This window comes from Coturnix japonica, chromosome 1 (genome assembly GCF_054131305.1).
Source record: "Coturnix japonica strain WE chromosome 1, WE-NBRP24, whole genome shotgun sequence".
NCBI classification, from domain to species: Eukaryota; Metazoa; Chordata; class Aves; order Galliformes; family Phasianidae; genus Coturnix; species Coturnix japonica.
In genome coordinates, this window is record NC_140663.1 from 74,104,292 (window position 1) to 74,126,683 (window position 22,392).

At 41.8% G+C, this 22,392-nt stretch overlaps 1 long non-coding RNA gene across 1 annotated transcript in view; it reads left to right on the plus strand.

Annotated features, from left to right (window-relative positions):
- Positions 1 to 17,238, plus strand: part of LOC107320377 (uncharacterized) — a 75,790-nt gene extending 58,552 nt beyond the window's left edge. The window contains exon 3 of the long non-coding RNA XR_001558232.3: positions 17,162 to 17,238. This is a non-coding gene — a long non-coding RNA (uncharacterized LOC107320377). The remainder of the gene's footprint in view (positions 1 to 17,161) is intronic.
- Positions 17,239 to 22,392: the final 5,154 nt, after the last annotated feature.

Here is a 22,392-nt window from a genome sequence, read left to right on the forward strand (position 1 = left end):
GCACTGGCTTCACTGTTTGCTGACAGCTAGCACAGGCATATGTATGTGTTGTTATGACATTGTTAGTGATGCTATAATCATAGAATCATAGAATGGCTTGGGTTGGAAGGGACATCAAGGATCACAAAGCTCCAACACCCCTGCTGCATGCAGGGCTGCCAGCCTCCCCATTTAATACTAGACCAGGGCCTCATCCAACCTGACCTTGCACACCTTCAGGGATGGGGCATCCACAACCTCTCTGGGCAGCCTGTTCCAGCACCTCACCACTCTGCTGGTAAAGAACTTCTGCCCCATATCCAACCTAAATCTTCCCTCCTTCAACTTAAAACCATTTCCCCTTGTCCTGCCATTATCTACCCTTGTAAAGAGTTGATTCCCCTCCCGTTTATAGGCTCCCTTTAGGTACTGGAAGGCTGCAGTGAGGTCATCCCGCGGCCTTCTTTGCTTCAGGCTGAACAAACCCAACTCCCTCAGCCTATCTTTGTAGGGGAGGTGCTCCAGCCTTCTGGTCATCTTTGTGGTCCTCCTCTGAGCCTCTCTAACAGCTTCCTGTCTTGTATTGGGGTCCCCAGACCTGGATGCACTACTCTGGATGGGGCCTCACGAAGGCAGAGTAGAGATGGACAATCACCTCCCTCTCCATGCTGGCCACCCCTGTTCTGATGGAGCCCAGGATACCATTTGCTTTCTGAGCTGCAAGAGCACACTGCTGGCTCATGTTAAGTTTTTCATCCAGCAGGACCCCCAGGTCCTTCTCTACAGGGCTACTCTCAAGGATTATTATGTGATTATACCTTCAGAGGAGTGTAGTTAAGCCAAGGCTGCTGTGGAGACTGCTCCATCATTTCACACCCGATGTTAAATCACCTGTGTTAATTAGAAATGAACGCCAAATTAACTTAAAAACAAAAAACACACGGTCAGACTGGGACCTTTGTTGTGAGATTAAGAGAGTTTCTGGATCACACTGACCACTGAAATGATTGTATTCTTTTCTAGCATTTAATGTTAATAAAGGTGGGAAATGTCATTGCTGTGTTTAGGATAAATGTGTCACCCATGAAGATGGGAGCCATATTTCCTTGATTCTTGGAAAACTTATGAATCATGGAATCATAAAATGGCTTGGGTAGATGAATGCAACAGTCTTCTTGTCTTGATGCAAGGACAAAAATTAACAGGCTCTTATTGCAAGGAATATTTATTGGAATAGATTATCTAATGGCAAGGGCAGAGACTCCTTGCAGTAGATAGATTATCTGGGGGAGTCTTCACCAGTGGTATTTTATTAAGAACAGTAATGGTGGAAATAGTTGAGACAGCAGAAAAGACCATGGTATCAGGTTGTCCATTTTGGCTTCATCACCCACAGAACTAAGTACTGTTTCATTCCATTTCTTCATCCGCTCCTTTTCTTCTTCTTCTTCCTTTTATATATATTTTATAGTGATTATACATTCTGTTTCTTCTTTGATATTTAGTGTGAATTTAGCCAGCCCTAAAACTTGAATTATTTCATGGGCTGAAGCCATGTGAGCAGCAAGCTATCCTTGTAATAAGAGAGAGCCAGTGGGAAGGAGCACGAGTGAGAGAGCCAGATTGTCTCTCACGCCAGTAATATGAGCCAGAGTCTAGGGCTGAGACCATGAACTGTCCATGTGTCCTGCATGCAGCATGGAAGCAGAAGATTCTGTTGATTCCACCCCCTTGGGCATGCTTACCATGCTCATCACAAATTCGTTATGAGTCTTAACACATAGCGCAGCTGAGCAGCTGTCCCATGCCAAACTGTCTTTTCTATGCCCTACTGGGGGTAATTTTGGGGGTAGATGTTCAGCTCAACCAGCTTTGGGTTTGTCCCTCAAGGACAGTTATTAAAAGACCTGAAACTCTGATTCTGTTTCTTTATTGGCTGGAGGAGATGAAAATGAACTCTATACATGGAAGCCAGCTGGGATGTGAGCAGAATTGGCCCATAAAGCTCTGGCTTAAAAGAGTCAGAAGCATGGAGAGAGAAAGTGGTGGGAGGGTGCAGGGGAAGAAAAGAGAACTGGAGAGGGGAGATAGATGTGCATATAGAGAAGAGTAAGGATTATGCATCAGCTTCATCTCCTTTTTCTGAGTGGTTTCAGAGGCACCATGGCCTTCAATGACCTCAGCTCTTATCGTCCTAGGGTTGCTGTGACCTTTTTGCTTCCCTGTTTAAAAGGTTTTCCTCATTCTATTAGTGGCCCATTCCTCCTCCCCACCCCCAACTCATTTCTCCTTTTATAGCATGTTAATGAGCAAAGTGCTTATGTAAATGAGAGGCAGAAACAATTGGTTTGAATAAGGAATGAAATTGTCGTGGTAGAGGCAGAATCCAGCTTCACTCCAATGAGCGTCTGATGCTCGTGAAGGCCCTCTTGCTTTACAGTAGAGCTGAAAGCACAGTGTGTGTGGTTTTTATTTTTAAAATTTATGCATCATAACATTGACAGCGATTCCTGACTTTCTGGTAATACTTATATACCTTTTCATGTGCTTATAGAATTGTGCAAACATTAGCACCAATTTTAATTTTCTTGCTGTACAAAGAGAACTCAATGGGGAGAAGGGTTTCATCTCTCCCTAGCTTGCTATCTCTATGCAAATTTTGTGTCCATTTCTAATTGTTCATTTAGAAAAGTGATTTTATGCTGTTTTATCAGCCACTCTTAGTGTGGGTGCAGTCGTGCTAACGTGGAAAGTGCTGGAAAGCTGTGTAGCTTATTCAGGCTGGGTTGTTACTTGTAAGCAAATAGAAATGAGCCTGCCTTAAGGGGCTGTTCTGTTCTTACAACATTAAAGCAATGTATTTTCTAGCGTGGGCAAATATTTAGAAATGTTGGTGGTGTTCTGGGCAACGCTGCCCCATTTTAGTAGAGAAAACCTCAAGGTTGTTTACTGTAAGCATGGCAGGATCTGGATGTAAATTCTTTAAGAAAAATCTTCCTTTCATCAGGGTACCAGCCAGCTCCTGAAATTAACTGTGCTTTGTCAATGCTGGTTTAGAAAAAAAAGTACAGGTAGAAATAGTGAAATATTTGTCTGAAGTCTAGAAGAACTAGCAAAAGGCAGAGTAGAGTTTAGGTGCCTCAAGACCCATTTGTTTTCATTCACTGACATGAGACTACAGCAGGAGTTTGCCATATAACTTGCAGCATACATAGAGGACATTTCTTACTTTTGATGGTCGCACCTTGGTAGCACTCAAGCACCTTGTGGCTGTGTGGAGGGCAGAAACAGCTTTATTTTAGACCTAGAGAAATGTCTCTGTCATAAAGGCCTTAATCTGGACATCCAACCTATAGCAGCTCCTTCAGGCTCTCCCTAACAGCATCTCCACAGAAACATCTACATGAACCCAATACATCTTTTATATGAGGACTTGTGAAAAAAAATCAATGTCTGTGTTATGTAGTTTCTATCCTATGGCATCCCACATAGAACTATGCCTACACATGGGTATAAAAGGGCAGAAGTGATGACTTGAGGCTCATTCAGAGTCTGACACCTGCCCAAGAATTCTTTCATTATTACCACAATTTGAATTTCATTTTATTGTCTCATATAAAGATGCAATTCATTCACATCTTTAGCTTTCCAAAGCAGATGAGACCTGAATGTCTAATATAAACCTTAGTTCAGTGAAAAGTAAAGCCTAGTTTTCTAGAGGTTTTTGTCTCAAGACCAAGTCCCTGTGTATGTCTGCTGGTATTTGTTAAGTGGCAAGCACATATGACAGTTTTTCTGCCTGTGAAGGCATTAAAAGGTCCTCTTGTACCTGCCTGGCTTTTTGCACAAAACTGCTTAGAGCTTGAGATCTTTGAGACTTGTGCTTCGCTGCCAAACTGAGTTAAAACTGGCCAATAAACTCAATAGGTATTAGGAGAGACTCTCATGAGGACAGTATGATCACACTATCCAAAGAAAATCAGAGTAAAAGTAAGCAAAACCAGGTACTGTCTGCAGATGGCTAGAATCATCTTTCTTTGCTTTTTTGAGTGGTCTGGTGATCTCTGAAGATCTTTAGGATGGCACCCTGGGGAAAGTTTCTGCTGGAAATATGCACCACAGTTTTACCTTGCAGTTCTCATTGCCAAGAAGCGTGTTGTCAGACATGAAGTGGGTATTCATGGATAGGTGATGCACACTGGTCCCACCTGGGATTCCGAAGTGAGATATCAATGCATGATAGCAGTAGTTTTAGAGGGAAGCCATTGCATTTGGTTTCTCTCTATCAGATCCTATGCATTCAGTCTTTGGAACCTGTTCACCTCTGTGCTGTCCAGCTGATTTTACAGGTCTCCAGCATTGGCTGGGATTTAAAATATTTCCTTTGGCTAGCTTAATGAGGTTAGTAAAAAGACTTGCTGAAGCTTCTGATAAGCCTCTTGATTTTTATTTTCTTGGCCTTATGTGAATCAGGCCTTTTGAATCCAGCCACTATGATCTGGAAACAGGCCACCAGCACTTGGGTGTTGACAACATTATTAATGCAGGTCATTATTTCTGAGAACAAACTCCTGGCTTATATGAAGCATGTGGATTCCCACTGTCTCAAAGGAGACAGAAGTACCTGGTGTATGTAGATAACCCACCCCCCTCTGCCCTTTCCTAAACAACAATGCCCACACCTTAACCTTGGCCCTCTCCAGCAGCTCTTTTGATGAGAAATGTCTGTCTGTTCAAGAGCCCCTTTGTAAAACTGAGGTTTTACACCAGTGTCAGGCAAACAATGTATAATATAATTTAGAGGAGGATGAGGAATTATTCGTTTGCGTTAGACCGTAATAAGAGTTTCTCAGATTATTTTTTTGTTGTTTGAAGAGGGGTGGAGGTATGTAAAACAATAACAACAAAGAAAATGAAAGTATTATAATTCAGCTAGAAATTAGAGTTGTTGGTTTCTTTTTTTTCCCCATTTTCTTTTAAAATTATTCTTCTTTTTAACAGCGTAATTCTGTACCTACATGGGTGGGCACATTCTCAAAAGATCCAAAGGAAGTAGTAAAAGTTGAAATACAGTAAGGGAGGTAAGAGGCCAGAGTGCTGTCCATGTTTGCCAGAGTGGAAATTAACCAAATACCTTCTTCGAGAAAGTAAACTAACTTTATATAGAAAAAGAAAAGCTGTGTTGAATCTCATTTATTTTGGACTAGAAGAAGGTGATACCACATGGGAAATTACTACTGACGGCTGGAGAAGTCAGGGATTAGGAATGAAATTGCGAAGAAGGAGTGCATGGATGAAATTAGCTGATGAAAGAAAACTGAGTCGCTTTTATGACAAAACAGGTATCATGAAGGAAACATTGGGTGACCTCAAGGATAATAGAAGCAGCAGGAAATTAGGCAGAGCAAAGTAAAAGGTTCCATTCTCGGGATTAACAAGAGAATTTCTGCTATGTGCAGGAATAAATAAATTCATAAATTGGAAATGACAGAAGGGAGAAAGAACCAAGGTATTAGTCATCCTGTGATCAGCTAGTACAACTGTAAGGCACCTCTGGGATGCAGGTGAGAATCAAGCAAATGCAGTTTTAGGATGAGCAGGGTTTCTGAGATACACTGGGAATTTTTAATGTCTTTGTATGAAGCTTTTCTCAGGCCTTATCTGGAACATCGTCTTTGGTACTCACATGGCACTCACATGGCTAGATGAGCTCCAGGCAGGAACAGATGCTGAAGAAGGCTATGGGGATGTCCAGTAGAATGGAGAGCTTATCATACTACAGAAGTGCTCCACTTGCCTAGCAAAACAAAGGCTGAGAAGGGATATGCTTATTCTCTATAAACACGCTAAGGGGATAAACGTCAAGGAGGGAGAAGAGCTATTTAAAATAAAGACAATGTTGGCACAAGAGCAAATGAGTATAAACTGGCTATGAATAAAAATAGACAGAGAATTAGAAGAGAGTGACTAACCACTAGAGAAATGGGGCTCTGGAACAGTCGGTTCAACTGTAGATGAGATGTATTTAGAAAGACAGAAGAAGGCATGAGGAGTACCTGTGCTCCCCATTAGTGGTGAGTGAGCGCTCCCACAGCTTGAGGGTATGCTCCCTTTTTTCTCTCAGCCCCCACCCCATTACATTTAGGTCTTGACTGCTCTTACTACAATGGAGGCAAATGACCAAACTGTGCTTAGGTTGTCATTTGATCTATTGAGAGAGATGTTTACGTAACCTGCAGCCTGCAACAGGAGAGGATTGGTTCCTGTACTGCAGGGCATACCTTTCTGTATGATACTCTGTTTGCTTCTCCTTCTCCACTGTGGAAATAAGGATCTTCAGATTTTTTTCCTGTATAGTGCAACTTTGTTAGTTCATTACAGCAAACCAAAAATAGTGAGATAAAAGTAGCTATGTTTCAGAGGGCTGCGTTTACTTCTGTGTCTTTCTTCTTTCTTCTCTGCTTACCTGTGAGCTAAATTTTGGCTGTTTTTCATAAATGGGGAGAATAACTGTTGCATCCAATGGATTTCTTGAGAGAACTGTGTCTTGCTTTTCATGGACAAAAGAGCATGGGGAGATAGATAGTATGGAAAAGGGGAGGTGAACTATTTCTTTTCACTTTCCATTGACTCACTGATCTCTGCATTGTGCATGTGGCATAAGCTCAGTGACCAGGGAAATAAAGGCAGGACTCTGATCTCACTTAGGCAGACTTCAACAAGGAAGAGAAAAAAAATTGGAAAGGGAGAAGAGGAAGTTAACAATCACAGTAGATTCCAGGTATGTTCCTGGTGGGTAAACAATCCCTGGTAAAGTGAGTCAGGTAGAGCAGAAAAGCAGTGGCTCAGCATACATCTTCATTTCAGTGTGAGAGAGATGGAGATCAAGATAGTGCATGCTCATACGCAGTGTATTGCTGAACTCTTAAGAATTGCTTTGACTAGTTCAGACTCTATCACATTTGACATTCAGCAACACATTGAATTTTTTCAGCTTTCACGCCTCTCTCAGCCACCAATCTGATTTAAATGTTGAATATTGCATTCACTCCTGGCTGCTAGGTAAAGCCCTGCTTGTGAACATCTGCTGCCTTTGTGGTAGCAATGGAGTGACAAAAGAATGGAAGAAGCATGAAAATTGCTTGAGCTTTGAGGTTTGCATAAAGGAACAGCACCAACCTGGAGCCTTTAGAGTCAAACTGAGGTGTAAACAGATTTGTATCTTAATGTCCAATACTAGGTTTGAGAAGCAGACTGATAGAGCCATTTTAAAATACCTATGAAGGGAGGAGAGCAGAGAGAAAATACCCATGTACTGCTGTTCTGTCTCATGTTATGACTGCAGTACATTTAAAACACAGTTTAAAGTATCAGTTTGGTAGACAAATGTGTACGAGCTCATCCTTAATAAGTCCATTGGTGACTTATTTTATTTCATTCAAAGGCCTAAAAAAGTCATTTGCCTGCCCAGGCTGCATATTCTCTTGGGTGGTGTGGAGGTAGAGCTATTAAAAATATGGACAAATCTCTGAAAAGTGTTGGCAGGCTTGGTAATGGTGCTGGTGCTGTCCTAAAGAGAGACTGGGGAAATAGTTTTCCGAAGCAGATGTAAGCTGGCTGAAACCTACCTCATGTAGGGTAGGGTAATCTAATTTTAATCAAGAAGTGGCTGTAGCTCCTCCAGCTGTGCTTGGATTGAGTATGCATTTGCTGGCTCACATAGCTCGTAGCTACTGCCACACGCAGAGCTCTGGCCAGGTGGCAAAACCTACATGTAAAACAGGGCACACGTGACTCTATACAGCCCCAAATGCAGCAGAGGTATACGTGGGAGAGATTTAGGTGTTAACAGCATCATCCAGTTCAGTTTCTATGTGGATGTTCTTAACATCCAGCATGGCCTGCCTTAACCCCCTAACATGGAACTGTGTAGCCACGTGCCTAATCGGAATTTCTCTGTGACGTGACTACTGGCCCTACACCAGATGGTGGCAAAGGAGGATGGCAAACTCTCCTCCTGCGGGAAATGGCAGCAGAGAACTGAATCCACTATGCAGGTTGTATCAAACACTCAAGTGAATTCAGACTAGATAGTTTGTGGTGTTTCTGTTGCTTAAGTCATGCCAGAGTATTTTTTTGCTGGAGAAATAACCATGTATTTTCCACATCTTTCTACCCACAGCATCACAGATTTAGGGGCAGAATGGACCATTGTGGTCCATCTCTTCCAGCTGCATGAGAAAATAGGCAGTCTCAAAACCTATCAGCTCTCCCCTCCTTCATTTAAAATTGCATAAAACTCTTGGAAAAACAACAGGTCTCAAGGCATGATAGCTGCAGATGAAGAATGCGCTCTGCTTCCATGTAAAATATTAGTATAGTACGTTTAACTATTTGGCCCTGGGCTTTTCCAGCTTTGCTTAACATGTTTTTTTTTAATCATGAGCTCTTCTGAGGCTTTTATGCAGACCCGCAGTCACCTGCCAGGAGAATACATTATGTAGAGGCAGGGTAATGGGGAACGAGGGGAGAGGAAGGGCTTTGTAAAACTGGGAGGCCTGGAACAATTAAATTCAGCCGACTGACAGAGCAGGCGAGATGAGTTGACAGCAGAAAGATAACCTGTTTGTAAATGCAGCCCTATTTTATCTTTCCACCAATTAAATTAAGTTCACTTTGGCCTTCAGATTAAAAAAATAATAATAAAAAAAACCCCTAAATAAACACTGTTATGCTGCATACATCTTAATACTTCTAATCTTCTGACTAGCAGAGCAAAAAATTAATATCTTCCTGCCTTCGTAAGAGGGAAAACAGATGCCGTGGGGAGGAGGAAATAGGAGAGGATGAGCAACTATAGGTTTTTACATTTGTGTGTCTATACACACGTGCATGCACACAGAGTCAAAAATAGCTTTGTGAAAGGATTTTTTAGCCCCATTTTAATAATGCACACCAGCAGCCGGTGACCCCAGGCAAAAGTAGGAGCCTGGCTTCAGCAGTCTTGTCTCATGGCAAAACTACAGGGCCCTGACTTTTCTGTGCTGTAGCTTGAGAATAAACCTCACCTGCTGGCAACCCCCAGGAAAATGTGTGATTCTCTTGCTCCACGAAGACAAGGAGTAGATGAGCCAGAGGCTATGCCCCTTCACAGCACTGCTGTCTGCAGTTCCAGGCAAACAAAGGATGCTCTGGAAGTGCATGCTTTTCCCAGTGCCCTTGTTTTTTGCCTCCTGCAAATGTGCTGCTGAGCATTCGAGTGCTGGAGGGGTGCACGACTGTGCTGCAGCCTCCAGAGCCCCCTGTATCAGAGGGCAGGAGGGGAAAGGCAGCTGATGAATACTGTACAATCAGAGGGAGGGGAGGGGGCAGGGGCTGCTCTTCTTGCAGCAGAGAAGCAAACAAACATGCACACACAGGAGATGCTTTCGATTTATGGCAAACAGCTCTGGGTGCCTTTCCCCCATCCTTCCCCTGCTTTGTGAGGCAACATGTTGCTTAGGTTTTCCTTTGGGGTAACAGGTAGTGCTTCCTGCTTTCCCTTTTCTCCTTCCCAGGCTTGGTCCTCCAAGGGGAGATGTGGGCTTGCATCTCTTCCCCTTGGCCTTGGAGGTGCCCTGATGCAGTGCCTCGGATCAGACTATTGCTACATCAGCTTTCCATATGGAGCAGTTTTCTGTAGTTCTGAGGAGAAACTCTCACTTCTTATTGGTTTACTTACCATTCCTGTATCTCCTCTTCTTTGAGATGCTTTTCCTTTTCACAGAATGGACCTCAACCACACATGTTAGTTTTGTATCCCAGTTCCCTAAGCACCCTGGCGTGTTTGGTGCAGGCACAGTCATGGGTGCAGACCTTCAGAGAAGGAAAACTATGCCTATATGTATGTCTTTATGTCAGATAACTAAAACTAGGAAGCTTCTTTTTAGTAAAACTAATTCCCATTGTTTCCATTCTACCATTTGTTTATTCTTTTTTCCTTCCTTTTGACAATATTGACAACACCTCCAATATCCTTGGAGGTGTTCAAGGCCAGGTTGGACGGGGCCCTGGGCAACCTGATCTAGTAAAGGTGTATGTTTGGTGGCCCTGCTGGGCAGGGGGGTTGGAGCTACATGATCCTTGAGGTCCCTTCCAACCCGGGTAATTCTGTGTGATTCTGTGATTCTGTAATATAACTATGCTAGTGACTTTTTATTTGACTTTTTCCATGGCCTTTCAATCCAAAGGGTTTCTATTTTATATGGACATAGCAAAAAGAGAAGAGAGGTCTCAGCTGAAGAGATCAAAACATCTGCAACATCTGCACACCTCTGCCTCACAGTATGGCTGTGGTTCTCATTGGCAGAGCAACCTTGGAAATTTGAAACACACTACAAGTAAGACCATTTCGTTAATTGGCCACATAGGCAAGAATCACTGTGTGTTTTCCATTCCTGTACTCAGTTGAACTTTCTATGGAGGACAACAGCATAAACAAATAGTAAGCAAAGCCCTAGGTTTGCTGTGTTCCAACTGCACTGCAGCAGTGATTTTTGTGCTTGCATTCACCTCCTTGTTGATGTGACCCTGAAACCACTTGGGTGGCTATCGCAGATCAACCAGCGCAGCATAAATCCACTCCAGGTAGCTGTGCAGTTACCCATTATGTGGGAAGAGAATGAGAAAAAAAAGGCAGTCTCTGGAGATCTGCTGCTGTTTCTGGTTTCTTCATCTTCCTCAGACTTAGAAATGTTAAATAGAAATGTAAAAATGGTGCATATACATGCATATAAAAACAGGACATGTTTGTACTATTGGTCAAGTAGCATGTTTTGTTGTTCAGCACTGTGTAAGCAGACAATATAAACATGACCTCTTGTGTAATTCAGTCCTTTCCCTTTCCTCCCTTCTGAATTCATTCACCTGGATGTTGGGTTGTGTTTTTTGGAGCCGACCATATTTTTTTTATTATTATAATTCTTACCCACTAATGGTAGTAGGGTAATATTTCAGTCACTGCCTCCTCTATTTCCATTCTGAAATCTGTTGATTTTTTCTTTAGCAAATAGGTCTGGATTTAGGAAACTAATTTCAGAACAAATAAAAGTGGATAAATACAGAGCAGGTGCTGACAGAATTTCAACAGGGAGAATGGCTGCAAGGTGCAAATCGATTTTCTAACTGCCCATCCTATGGAGGTGCAGTCTTCCCTGAAAAGGGCAGGACAGCAGCCTTAGTAATGTCCAATTGCAGCTCAATTAAGAGTATAAAAGTGTCCCCCTGCAAGCAGGCTTTTCTTTTTTGTGAGCTGTTAGACAGAGAAAAGAGGATGGAGCTAGTAAAGTGGAAAGGGACTCCCTTGGGCAGTGTGTTTAGGATGCTCTGTTGCTTCTTTTCTTTGGTCCTCAGGGCTTCTAACAGCTTTAAAGATGTGTTTATGCTGGGAGACCATTGCCTCCTCAGCTGCAGATGGAAGAGCCCGCTTCTTGCTCTTCCTGCAAACACCATTGCAGTGATTTCCCTTCTGAGCACTGTGGGTAAGTGAATTACGTGGAATGAGATTTCCTCTTGTCTCTAGATAAAGCTAGGTGACCGAGTGTAAAATTGAGAGAACTTTGCTTTCCCAATCTATCACTGCCTTCCCTCAGCGCTCTCCCTCATGTACCTATGGTGCCTGATTCACTGTGGCTTAAAATGGTGTGAAGGCAGTGCAAAAGATAGCTAACTCCTTCTCGTCTGTCCTGCCAAGGTGGCCAATACTCACTAAAACTGTGGCCCAGAGGGGCCTTATTATTCTACCCTTGTTATTCTTTGCATGTCACCAGTGCAGTAGTTCAGCTTTCTCTATGGGGAGCCCATGATGCTCATGGACAAAGCTGGGGAGTGCCAGGCTTCTTCTGCAAGGTCCATCCGTGTGCTGTGTGGGTGAACGGCCCCCTCTGCTTAGAGCAGCTAAGCTTCTGATTGCTGTAAGCTTCTCTAAGGCTTGATCCTAGCTGCTCTTAAAGCCTGATCCTTCTCCTAGGAGAAGGGCAGCTGGAGGGATGTGCATCATGCTAGCAGCTATGAACAAAAGCTGGTTATCTCTCACTGGTTACTCCAGAGGTCATTGATCCTGCATTAGGAATGGGTGAGCTGAGGCTTATAAGGAAAGCGCCTATGATTGCTGTCTGGCTGGAGAGGAGTAAACACACAGTTGTGTGGGGCTTTGGAGCAGTGTGTCAGCTTGCTAAACTAAATCTCTGTTTCCAGTGTAGGAAAGTGGGGGTTTCTAACAAGATTCTGTGTTACAGAGGCTTTGGTGGTAAAACCAGCTCAACCATAGGGGTCAGAAAAATGACCTCTTTCCAATCCAGGAATGTAATATGATCTCTCTCTCTCTTTATTTTGCCCAAGAAAACTCTCCTAAAAGAACTCTTACACTCTCTCTGTATAGGTCAGGTTTAGAGCGTGGTGTGCAAGCTGATAACACTCACAGGTATGAGTGAGAGCAGCTGCTTGTGACCTTTCTGGGTGAAAGGACAAAAGGGCTGGAACAAGCACAACCTTCCAAAACCATCCTTGCTGTCTGATCACACAGCAGCTGTGTGTGCAGCCTTTGGGATTCTTCTGCAAATTATCCCTTCTGAGCTCACACGCAGGAAATGATAAAACTCCTACCTGTGGCTGATGCTGAAGAACCTTCTCTCCCGCATAGAACTATGTGACTGCAGAAACTTGAGAAACAGTAATTTCTTTCTAGAAAGATAATTAGATATATGAAGTGGCCTTATACATGAATATAGATCTGGCCATGTATGAAGATATGTAAGTGCTACCCTTGGAAGAAGTAGGATGGCTGTTGGCATGTAATCATCTGGGAATGTGAGGCATTTCAACTGAGGTTTTTCTGCCTTGATTTTGTTGGGGAGAGCCCAATCCTCTGCATAATGAGGCTGGTGACGGTCTCAGCTGCAAGAGAGCTCTGACAATGGCTGTTCCCCCCTCCTATGTATGTTAAGTGATATAGGAAGGTAGACCAATCCATGAGGTAAGAAACTTGTGCCATGGCACTTGCTTAGCTGTTAAACTGTGGGATAGAATGGAGAAGTGGCACTTTCTAAGACCAAGAGAAACCTTCAAGCCTCTGCTAAAGTGGTTTTTACCTTTCCTAAGCTAGAGAAGAATATAACTTTTGTAATGACTAGTAGACTTACCTGTTTAACCATCTTAAGTGCAATGAAGCCATTGTCAGTGTTTGGCTAATGGTGTTTGGTGATACTGACTTAAACTGTTCATATTGCCTTGCTATTCTCCACACACTGGGTTGAGGAGAATAAATGATAGAGGTATGGTAACACAGGACCTGCTTATGCTAGCCTTGCTGATGACCATTGCTTCTTCTTAGACTATTTGGATCAAAAGTAGACAATTTCAATCCCCTTAAGAGTATAGAGAAAATAGATATTTAGAGTCTCCTTTGTGGATATGGCTTTTAACCTTTTAGCCGAGTGTATTCCTTGGTTACAGCTTAACTCCAGGCCCATTTACACTGGAAACAAAAGCCTGTAAGCCAGGAATGATGGCTTTGGATGTGTATTTTTATTTTTTGCCTTGGAAAGATGATTAATTTTGTCATATAATGTTGCCTGGACAGTGGGACTCCTGAGAATCTCACAAAAAAAATTAAAAATTATATATAAAAAAGGTGGTCTTGGCTGCTGTTATGTAACTTGCTGTTTTTCTGAAGATAAGAACTCAATAGCCCTCAGTAAGGGGATAGAAACCAGCTGTGGTCACTGGAAGCCAAAATAGATATGTATACCCTTGTCCTGGAGGAATGGGATTGATGGCAGCAATGAATAGTGTCTGGCATCTCCCAGCCCAGCACAAATACTTGCAGTGAGTAATTTTTAGCTTTTCCCGTGCTCCCTGTTCTGGGCATAAAGAGCTGCTGCTTCCTCCTCTGAGAAGTGGACATTGACATGGAAGGGGCATGAATGGATGGATTCAGTGGATTCTGCAGTGGGGTAATAACTCAATAATAAATAATGTTATGAGGGACTTCTGTGGAGTTGTTCTTAGCGCTTGAAACAAAAATGCAAATGCTTCTCAGGGTAAGGATGATAAAAGCAAGAATGGCTTGCAAAGCACAAGTAAGCTTCATAGTGGAAATCAAGCTGGTGTGAATCTTCTTGTTGCCACTGTGTGGCTGTAGATGCTGCAAGAAGCAGTCCCAGACAAGTTACCTTGAATTGCCTTAGCTTTTCTCTCGGTCAAGGTGTAAACAAAAAGATCTCTGGTATAATGCAAAGGATTGAGTTTCTTTGTGTCACCACACAGGTGGCTTGGAATGGCAACGGTAAAGGCTCCTAGGAAATGAGAACTGAATGAGCTTCATAATTAGCTATTTACATGGCACCGTGGAACATGATACCAAGGACTAACAATGAGAGATCTTCAGTCTTTAAAACAGTTCTACAGCCAACTCAGTACAGAGCTAATGTAACTCCAAGTGGAACATCTGGAGGAAAGTGTCCAACTCAGTAGCTTGTACTTTGAAAGCAACATGCCATTGTCTAAAGAAATTAATAAACGAATATCTAAATCCTCCTTCATCATGAGCAGATCCTCTCTTAGACAGCTCTAAAGCATCCTTAAGGGTTCTTAAATTAAACTACATTGTACCATTTGTGTCGTAGCTTTTTGGTAGTTAAAATGCAATAAGTTTTTTAATTATTATTTTATTATTATTATTATTTTAAATTATCTGTGTGACCCTGGTGGTGTCTGCAGGTTACCAACTTTAAAAAAGAACTTCAGGATTAGCTCCTAAAAGGCATGTTTTCTACTGAAAATGAATTACTGATAGTCATATATTCTCTTCCCTCCTGCCTTGAGCAGGATTCCAACTAGGATTTGCTATGCAGTGACCTTGTTTCCTGTGAAGTTCATATTGATTTGGGAAGTTGATAGTTCAATATCCCCCTGGGAGTAAGGCAGTATTAAATATAATATCTAGTGATTGGAACTGTGCAGTAAAGCACTTTTCTATTCCTACATCTTCAGTGAAGTAATATCAAGGCTCTCTAAAATGCGAGAGTAATAGAATAAGCTGTTAGTTTAAAAACAAAACTAAACAGCGATCCCATCCCTGGGATGTTGGCTATTCTGGAGTGATCTTTTCCAACCTTCTTTATCTTTTAAACCACAGAAGTATTCTCCTGTCAAGACTGATGTAATATTGCATATAAAATTAGATTTTTTTTTGTTAAAAAAGAAAACGAAAACACAAAACATCATCTCTCTGACAGCTTTCCAGCCCTTATTCCAGGATGTCATTAGGTGATGCGATTTCATCAGAACCAGCTGTGCTGGGCCTGAAATCACCTTAGCCTTTGATATCAGGTATTGGCAGCACCTACAGACTTCAGCAAGATAGTTCTTCAACACACACCAGCCTTGGCAGAGTTACTATGTTGTTGGCTATAGCTCCTGGTTCTGTGTTGTGTAACTTACCCTATCAGAACACAGTTTTTGTCCTGATGAGCTACAGGCAATTAACAGTCCCTCTCTTGAAATCTACAAGAGGATTGTAGCCCAATTGCTAGTTGGCTAGCAGTAAGAAACACTAAATTGCTGCAGGAAAGGAGCATGTGAGTAAAGCTGATCCTTGAGATGGGGAAGACAGAGTTGGCTCAGCTTTCTTTCTTACTGACCAAAGGGAACTACAAGGAGATAATAAATGGCAGTTCACAAATGATATCATCTTACAAAGGCTGGCTGCTGTCCTTCTGTCATAATCTGGCATATATTTGGTGGTCATTTCTCTGTGGTGACTGGAGATGAATGTACCACCGCTAAACTGGATTTGGTGTTCTCCAAGCAAGGAGACATAATAAGAGTTATTGACCAGCCATCAAAAGTAACGCCTCTGTTCAATATCAGTTCCCACTCTCTGTAGGCAAAACCACTTTCTGGGTAAGAAAAGATTTATACTCCATGTAATTTAGGATTTGGATAAGTTATAAAATAGGATCATCCTTGAGGAAGACACTAAAGTACAGTCCTGCTCCTTTAAGTTATCTAAAATAAAAAATCAGTTGACTGAAGGAAATAAAGTAGAATCACCATAATCTTTTGCAGATGTCATTCTAAACTTAAATGGGAATGAGAATGTATATTTTTTCTATAGTCTATGGCTTGGACTTCTGTATTGAGACTATCATGGAAGTCTTACTTGAGACTTTTTCATTTCCCATATCCTTCCAATGTCAGTAGACATTCAGGGATGGATACTCATGAGCATGTTTGAATTTGCATCTGAGGTCATGCCTTTTTGAAACTTCTGTAATGCTTATTATTTCTGATTCTTCCTGTCCAAAAGGTTAGAGACCACAGGGTACAAGAATTAGCTAATGGCAGACAGCAGCATGAGGAGCCATAATATTGGGAGTGTTGCACAGCATAACACTTTCAGATAACAAATTTTTGGAAGACTTGAACAGGAAAGGTGTTAACAATAGATGATCTTGCCCCTCCTGTGTTATACAGACTATAAGTAACTTGGGAAAAGCTTTTCTCTGCAAGTTTCTTCTGAAAAGTGCTTAATTGTTAGCACTTTGGCTTTGGTGGATTCTGCTTTCCAGCAGGTGTTAATGGACTGATAAGATTTATCTAGTCTGATAAATTCCTGTACAAGGCCTGCTGTTTTGGTTCTAAAAATAATAATAATAATAATAAAAACTATGCAGAAATTGAGGGTGATTAGTAGAATCTTACTGGCCCCTTTCTGTAGTTGTCTTTTCCTTACAGGAATGGCGCAGCTCTGAATGCAAGTTCTATGCACTTTCTTCTTTTTTTCATTATTATTTTTAAAATATTCTAGAGATGTACCAAATTTCTGTGTAGAAATTCTATGGAGCTCTGGTGTAAAAACAGTCTGAAATAGTTTCTGATAGTTTCTGAACTGACTCTTGGAGAATAGCCTTGAACTTCTATCATCTGTTGATCCAGGCCTTGCAGTTCTCACACCACTGTTTCAAATGACTGAAACCATCCCAACTCCCTCCACAGTTTTAGTTCATCCTGAGTTATCTGCAGAGGGTTAGGGCTCATCTGAGCTCTGGCAAATGATGAAATAATGAAGTATTTAAACGTTAATGTGGGGCTAATAACCCATGTGGATTCACTTTAATTCCTCCTGCTTCTTTCCTCATAGGTTTACTTTCACTGTAGTGCATCAGCCTGTGTCTCAGCTACTATGAATCCCTCCACGCCTCACTAACCTTCTGAGAGGTAAGTGCTTTTCTTGGTGTCTAAGAAAATGGGAGGCATCAGCCTTGCTCTCTGTTGTGAAGATGTGGCCCCAAAAGGCCACATGTCCTGAGGTTTGGGGTACCAGCTCAGGTTGGATGTAGGCAGGACTGTGGAGGTACTTAAGTCATGTGCTGTCTAAAGGAGAAGGTTATCTGTTGAGCTGTATGCTTGTCCTAGATTTCCAGGCCTTTAGGCTTGAAGACCAGATGTGGAGTTGCACTGATTTTTAGGTAACCATTATGTCCTTTGTGAATGAAGTACAGAATGATTTATACCGATAGACTTCCCTGGTTCTCCTAGAGCTATTCCCATAGTAACTTGCAGGGAGGAAGCCTATTTCAGATTCTCACAAAATAAAGTGTCTGGATGGAGAAATGCAAGTGCCTTATTTTGGAGGGGCACAAAGATTCATGTTAAACCAGTCATGGCCATTGAGTCTAAAATGACCTGTATATAACTGCACCAGAACATGGGTCCTTCCCTGTAAGGGTTAAAATGGGAATAGCTTAATTGGGATTCAATCCAACAGAAGAAAATTCTAAAATGGTTAATAAAATCTGGAAGCCATGCAGAGGGATGGCGTGGAAATACTGTTTGGCCATTGGGTCAGTGGAAAAGGGGCAAGAAGTTATTTACTTTAGAGAAGGATAAGTTTATTAAAGACAAGAAGACTTGTATATTGATACTCTGCTGTATTTTAAGAGGTAGGGAAGAGAAAAGGGGAAGTGGAAGGTTATGCTGTGAGGAGCCTGAGTTATGACACGGGTACCTGCAGATTTCCACCTCTGAAATGCTGCCTCTCCCAAACTCAAGCTAAAGTAACTATTTTCATAAGGCAGGAAAAGCAGTATTTTTCCCCCTAGCTTGAAAGCAGAGTTCTAGATCTCCTAGAGTGCTCATTTCATGTCAGGCTCCTGACATAACACCTCTTCCTCCTTTCTGTTAGCAATGATAATATTAAGAAATTCTACCTATAATAGCAACAAAATATGTTGCCACTAGCTGTTGAGCATGATTTCTACTTGTCACAACTCAAGCCACCTGTGAATAGTTACTGTGACACTATATGATTATCCTGAAGCCTGATGATGCTAGCTCTACTGAAGTGCAACTTTTTCTGTTCCTTTTATGCTGGCTTTAGACGATTTCTCACTGGGACAGACTTCAAGGGCTTGGGAAGATTGATTTGGAATTGAAAATGATTTTGATCAATTGGAGATACGGTCCAAAATGAAACAGATGAAATTCAAGACAAGTGTAGAGATTTACCCTTAGGAACGAGAAATCAAATGCAGTGCTAGGGAAGGCCTGGAGGATTAAATGATCTGAAAATAGCAGGAGTATCACTCCATCTTCAAAGGGAAAAGGGAGGGAGGGTAGGAACAATCCTGAAGGAAGGATTAAAATGATGCTTGTATAGAAAGAAGGAGGAGAATACTTCTAAGGAGGCTTTATCTGGAGTATTTTGCTCAGTCTTTGTAACAGCTTCAGAGAAATGAGCTCTAGGGAAAAGGAGCATTGTGAAGACAGCCTCTTAGGGGAAGTATTGTAATACAGGTAGATGGGAACATAAGAGGGCTTGTTTACAAGACGCTCACAGAGGATGTTGAGTAACCTCCCCTCTGGGCTGGTGAAGAGAGTGTGAAGAAAAAAGCAGACTTGAATAGATGCCTTAAGAAGGTGGTAGAATCAACAGTCTCTTGATTTATTTATTTTTTCAAGAAGAGATTATACAAATATCTGTAAATATAACTACAATAGGGCCATCTCTTATTCCTCAGGGAAGGGCAGGAGAGGCTTTATAGGCCTATGATCTTGTGACCTTGACTTTGACCTGGAGAAGCTGTTCTTCAAGTCCAAATCAAAATTACCATTTAAGAAGAAACAGTGGTTGCTTTATGGCCTTCCTGCATAAGCATCTCATTTATTCCTTTCCATCTGGAACTTGTCTTCATTGGGTAGGGATCATACAGTTGCCACAGTGCCAAGACCATTCTGGCTATGACACACCCCAAGGTGCTAGTGTTGGAGGCATATCCAGAATTTTCAGTCTCTGCTTGTCTTACTGCCTGTCTACAGAATCAATGGAATTGAAAAATACTTGTATGTCTCCCGCTCAGGATCAGGCTTCAAGAGTAATCTGCTTTCCAAACTCCACCCTGCTCTATTATTCTGTTTTTACCTTGAAAGAGATGCTAAGAATTGAACATTGCAGGTACTAGCTGACAAACTACAAGCTAGTAAAATACTGACTTAAGAGAGAGCTAGAAACCTGGTCTGGGTTATGAAGGAAAAGCCTGTAAACCAGAGCTGTAAATGCACTGCAGATGAAATTGCCTTCCTTGCATTGCTGTAGCAAGGCTGAGGACTTTATTAAGGGTAGCTTAAAGGATATGTCAATCTTGTGTATAGGTGCAGTTACAAAAAATACAAGACTTAATAATTTTGTTTTTACTGAAATATGCCTTCCATCCCTCTCACCTCTGCTGTCAATGGCTTACTTTCGGTTACCTTTCTAAAAGCAGTGGCTATACGTGCAGAAGAGTCTCAGGATTGTTTTCCTGCCTTTCCTCTTTCCTTTACGCATCCTACTCACTCTGTGCCTTGACATCGATTGTTTTCAAACTGAAGCTGGGCAGTAGCCAAAAGACAATAATGGTTGAAAAGTATCAAGTGAATGAAGTGAAATATTTGGAGTGATGCTTCAGAAATGCCCTGATTAGAAGGAAAGGTATGTCAAGGGTAATAGAAACTGCTTATCTTCCCTTTCCCTGTGGTCACGAGCTCCCTAGGCTTTATGTAGCATTTGATACAACCATCTTGTAGTAGACACGTGTGTGCATTGTTCCAGAGAATACAGTGCTAATATGGACAGCCTTCACCCTTGTGAAGAAAGGGAGAGAGTATTGCTGAGACAACAAGAAATTCAGTCTTCTCTTTTATAAAATTATCCTTTGGAATATCCTGGGCAACTTCTATCTGCAATATAAAATATTGTCTGTGGCTTTTCTTTAGATAATCTGAAATTACTGTTGTGGCAAATTGGAAACTTAGGGTTCTATGGTCTGGAGGTGCAGCAATCAGGAAAGCAGTAGGGAACAGGGAGGGAGCTTCCTGGCATCCTAAGCAAGAATCAGAGCAACTGAGTTGGATCACTATCACATAATCCTTGCATATGGATTATGCATATGTACACTCTTGTAGTACATAGTAAGTGACTGTTTTTTTCCCCCTCCAAATACTTCCATAGTCTGTTTTAATACTCTGCTGCTAATTGTAACAGCCATGTACTGTGAAATTTGCTCAAGATGCTCAGTAAAACATCTGCTGACAGTTTCAAGCTTTCCCTGAGTAGCTTCAAACCATTGCTCTACCACCTATGTGCTAGAAGATCTGGAATAAAGATGCCTAAGGATGGGGTAGAAGAGGACAGTGGCATGGTTGCTGTTGCAGGTAGTTTATAGTCTGGGTAGTTTCTGGCTAGGAGCTGCAGCTAATGCTGTGACCGCAGGGGGTAGTGACAAAAGGTACTTACTGTTTTTCCTTAAATGCGTAATGATAATATACAGTTGCTGATATGACTGCCTGAGGAGATCTTGGCACTTTCTAATATAACATTAAGCTTTCTCCATGTACATCTTCCTGCATTCTAATGTGTCTCTCAAATGCTTCAGTAGGCAGAGACTACAGCGAAAAAGGTATCGTATTCTGCTAATGCTGTTTCTCAGTAACAACCTGGGTGAGATGCTTAGTCAGGCTGCAGCTGTCATGCTGAACATCTTTCCTCTGGCAAGCATAAACTTCATGCTATGTAGTTACATCAGGGCCTTCCCCTTATTGAGGGGCTGCACTGGGGGAACTGTGCATGCTAATAAATTGCCCCCACTTACATTTGCCTAATGAGGTACCTCAAGACGCTCTGAGGCTCTTTTATTAATGTTCATAGCTACTTCTCTCTGGCGCAAAGGAAGAAATGAAATTATGGCTTTGAAATAGTAACAAGTAACTGACAGAGCTCTGAGGTTTGGACTCACATCCTTTGATCCCTTGTCCATGTTAGCCACTTCTGAGGTATATTTCTTGCATGCAGTGTCTTTCATATAATTTGATCATCAAGCTCATTGTGAAATTCCAGAATTATTTTAGCTGGTGGTAGATCAGCTACAGGCAATAAATTATCTCAAATGTGGAATGCGATGTACTAAGTGTAATGGAGGAAATTCAGCGCTTGGCTGATCAGTGAGGGTTTGTAGTGGCTGTCTTTTGAATATTCTGGTTGCCAGATTTCTGCCTATGACCTGACTTGCCTTGAGATTGTCACCTGTTTTGTAATTTGGAATACTTACAGGCCTGAAACAAATGCCTTCATAGACAGACCTGTAAGAACTTTACAGATAGGCAACTTCCATTTGAAAACACCTATAGTGGTCAGAAAGGAACTTCTCTGTTCCACATCCAAATACCACAATTCAAATCAACCTTGCTACCAGACTCCTAGGGCTCAAGTGAGGCTTTTGATACTGGATTACTTTAGCAGCCAGTTTGAAGTTCTCATTTAATCTCTTCCAAGTCATATGTGTCAAATCATAGAGTAACACTTACCTTTTCAAGATGCTAGTGCAATAAGGTGAAAGCCTTACAACTACAAGTGATTTAATGGAATCTCTTTAATCCCATTAGTAAACCCATTATGAGAGCCTGTTCTATCACACCTGTGCTTCAGACATGCCATGGCCTGAGGCTAGGCTTCAGAATTGAAGTTTTAGCTTCCTGAATCCCAACCTATTTGTCATCATTAAAGTGGCAATTATGAGTTTCTTTCCATAGCTGAGCACATGGAATGTGTTTATTCTAGGGGTGGCAGAGATCCCTATGCAGTGCTTTGAGCAAGCTGGTAATAAACTTGATTCTCCATATCACATTCCTCAGATCCCTCCAGGAACATCTTCTAACAGGGCTTCAAGGATCGAGCTATATGTAGTATAGACTGTAGTCTTCCCATTTGCCTTTCCCACCGATGTGTTACAGCTCGGTAACAAAAGGATCCAATTATTGTGGAGTGGATTGCCCTGATGTTTATATATCCCTGAATGCTGAGCTTATCTCTTTTAGGCAGAAATGCATCCTTCTGCT